This window comes from Apis dorsata, unplaced genomic scaffold, assembly GCF_000469605.1.
Source record: "Apis dorsata unplaced genomic scaffold, Apis dorsata 1.3 scaffold_416, whole genome shotgun sequence".
Taxonomy (NCBI): Eukaryota; Metazoa; Arthropoda; class Insecta; order Hymenoptera; family Apidae; genus Apis; species Apis dorsata.
In genome coordinates, this window is record NW_006263671.1 from 367610 (window position 1) to 371400 (window position 3791).

Sequence of the window (3791 nt, forward strand, 5' to 3'; positions counted from 1 at the left end):
CCCGGCCTCGTGCTCGAGTTGGCTGATGAATAAAGGATCAGCAAACAGGATAAAGGGGAGCACACGGTCCACCCCTTAATAATTTCCTGGCGAGTCAGCGAACGGATTAATGATCGAGTTTGCTTATGGACAAGTTTTTGGAAAATTGATCGATCAACCCTTCTCTAAAAATGGAAATTTTTACACGAACAGTTTTATTATCGGAGAATGGATATTTGATCGCTTGTCTGATATACTGTAAGACATTGAGTTACGATTATTACGAATAAATGATAATGATGGAACAAGTCGAGACTCTTTGAGCTATAGAGTTTGTATTGTTCCACGTCTTCAAGTCAAGGATGAATAGGTGATAAAATAAATGGAAAACAGATCGATCAGACAAGTAACAAAAAAAAAAAAAAAGATGTAAGAAACGAGTTAAAACTTACTTTTCAAAAAATATAAACGTGACGATATTTCTTGCTAATAAAATACAACAAATACTTTTTTTTTTTACATTCACGTCGAAAACAATAGTCCATAAAAATTGAGATAAAAATTTTTCGCATTTCTACATAGATTTAATTCTCTGACGAGCGAGAAAGAGCGCGTCGAAGGTGAAAATATTTTTTTCAGTGTACACTTTTTTTTCTCTCTTTTTTTTTTTTTCTTCTTTTTTCAAAGTCTCCTCGATACTTGTAATTTTTCCAGCACCCTTGAAAAAAGTGGATGGCGGCAGAAAGTATTTATTTCTAGTGTCCTCGAACCGTTTAATTTTTCGCGTGCTCGTTCGAATAATTGCCCTCTGAATTTTTCTCGATTTTCGGTCCCTCGCACGTTCGTTCTCTCATTCTCATTCTTCCCTTTCTCTCGTTTCCCATCAAAGTATGCCAGGAAAGAAATTGCACGTCTCGTTGCTTTTGCTTGTTGGAAACTAAAATTCCGATCGTTTCTGCTATCGATTCGAAATATCGAGAGGAAGACGCTTTGTAGAAATAGTTCGAAACGAAGGCGAGTCGAATAAACGTTTCTCTCTTATCGTACGATCATTTGAGATTTTCTCGTTGGATACAAACATTGGTTCCATTAATAGAATTCTAGTTAGAAATATTTAAAAAAATTCTTAGAGAATTGTTCTTTTACTCTTTAAGATCCTCCATGAAAATTTTAGTACACAGTCACGGAGTTATTTATATCTATCATAGTAAAAGAAAATGGCGAGAGTAAATAAATATCTTAAATGCTCCTATATAGAAATAAATCGAATCAATATGATATACATCGATTTAATCGATTTCTTGAAATCTATCAATGGACTTATGGATGAAGCCAACTTCTTTTCTTACCAACCAGTTGGATTAGAGCGAGAGGAAAATTCGTGGAAAATATTCGCCAGAACTTCGTCATCCAAGGTATCCCAACCAGAGTTTCTAGGCTTGGAAATATCTTCACGAACTTTCATGTAAATTACTCATTACGGAGAGAACTTCCCAAGATTTCGTCCTTTATCCGTTAATTTTAATTTCGATCCTCTCGTATTCTTCTTCTCCAGAGAGAAACTTCTTTTCTCCGCTTGTCTTTCACGAAATTCAAGAATCTCTCTTCCCCGAGTCTTTGAATATAATACAAGGCAAATCTCGAGAGATAAAATCTGGTTGGATTTATACAATTTTAGAGGATACTCATTTATGCGCGTGCTTTAATGAATAGTCGTAAAGAAAGAGGGATTCGACGACGTTACGAAAGAATCGAGGACATAGTAACCCAGATTTTTTTTCTCCACGAGAAAACTGGTAACAATCTACTGGGAATTAATTCGAGTACGTGGAGGAATCGTATACCGAATACGTGACCAGAGAGTCAGAAGCGAAGGAAAAACTAGCGCTCGTCGAAACGTACAGAGAGAGAGATATCGTCATCCTCTGGACCTCGTCGTCGTCGATTTCAGCTGATGTCGGAAATCGAGAGGACGTGCCTCGATATCCGGTTCCTTATCGATCCTCTTCTCTTTTCCCCCTCTTTGCTCGTCTATAATTCCACGAAACACACTTCTCTTCTCCTTCCCTTCAATGCTTGACCTCCTTCGACTATTTACTTCATGTCCACGTTGGAAAAATTTCGCATGAAATGGAGAAAAATATGGGGAAATGTTGGATTCCAAACGGAAAAATCGAAGAAAAACGAAAAATTGTTTGGATGGTGGGTAAGTGGGATTCGAACCTTGGTTATTTTGGTGGAAAACTAGGACTATAACCACTGAGCCACGAAAACATTTTTCGATCATGTTATTATTTTACTTATATCAAGTATATCAACTACAAGTTAGATCAAGTTAAATCAAGTTATAACTTGGGTCATTTTGGATGGAACTATTATTTCGTTTATAACAACTCGATTGATATTATATAAAAACACTGGTAGAATACTTTGAAAGCAACGATTATCATAAAATAAATTATCAAGCTTTTTTTTATTATTAAAAAATTCTGCAAAAATATCTCTTCTTTGACAAATTTTAGTTCAAAGAATACGCGTCAATGTCTCCGAACAGATTAATCTTATTTTTAAAATGTTGAGTTTGAAAGCTGGAAACATCATCTTCGGTGACCCATTGTGCCATGATACGTTGAATGGAATCCGGCAGAGGCATATCTCCCTTGAGGATAAATCATTCGGGATCTATTTCACTGTCAATCATGCACGACAAATCGCTCGTCTTATTCCCGCCTCGAGCAACGTCACGAACGTTGCAAACCGATCGTTAAATCAATTCGAGCGAAAAGACGTTTGACGGAAAAAAGGGCGGGCTCGCGAACCAATGATAAATTTCGCGCCTGCGGAAACTGCGAAGACGGATGCGTTGTTTGCAGCTTCCCTTCGCGCAAACAACCTCTCGTATCTTAACGTTCGAACGTTCTGTGCACTTTGCAAAACAACGTTACATTGAAAAAAACGTCTTGGATATTTTATCACTGCATTTTTCAAAGTTCTGCATGAAAGATTGACACTGAAACATCAAACGAGTGTATCATCAATTAAACGAATATTATCGAATCGATAGATCAAGACTATTGGCCAGACAAGTGGAACAGATCATACAACGAGTGAATTAAAGTATTAATTATTAGTAATCAATTTAAAATTTTTTCCTTCTCTGGACAAGTAGATTAACTTGGTTTTAGAAATAAGTAGAATAGGACGAGTGGAACATATATCTCGAAAATGGATTTAGATTGTCGAGGACAAATAAATTAAAGCAAGCTTGATGAGACAAGTGAAATAGGGCAAGTATTATCTTGGGCCAACGCTCTTGATCAAACGAAATTAAACTATCGTATTAATTAAGATTAATGAAAAAAAAAAATTACCAATTTTCCTTTTCGAATGAAACTTCCATTCTCATTTAGAATCGAATCTCGTTCTTCTCCATTTATCTACAACAACATCAAAGAAAAAAAATCTCTTAAAAAGTATTTGATTAAAAATAAATATTAAATAATAAAATTCGTTTAAAATTTCGAATCGTACTTACTACTTAAATTAAAATTTTATACACAACTCACCTTTACTCACAACTAACCTTAAAATTTTCTCCATCTTTATTATTACGTATCGATATTATCTTTGTTATGGTTGATCTTATTATATATCGATTAATCGATATGTTTCAGACGCGAATTGGCCGGTGTTGATCTGCGTTTTAACGGCGACCACGGTGCTCTCCTGCCGGCAAAGCGAATTCCAATGCGGGAACGGGCGGTGCATCGCTCTGAACAAAGCGTGCAACGCTGTCAACGACTGCGGGGACG

At 36.1% G+C, this 3791-nt stretch overlaps 1 long non-coding RNA gene across 3 annotated transcripts in view; it reads left to right on the plus strand.

The window, feature by feature from the left end:
* The window catches only part of LOC102672857, a 101559-nt gene extending 97774 nt beyond the window's left edge, over positions 1-3785 (plus strand). For all 3 annotated transcript variants that reach the window (XR_004151020.1, XR_004151021.1, XR_004151023.1), the window contains exon 5: positions 3654-3785. This is a non-coding gene — a long non-coding RNA (uncharacterized LOC102672857). The remainder of the gene's footprint in view (positions 1-3653) is intronic.
* Positions 3786-3791: the final 6 nt, after the last annotated feature.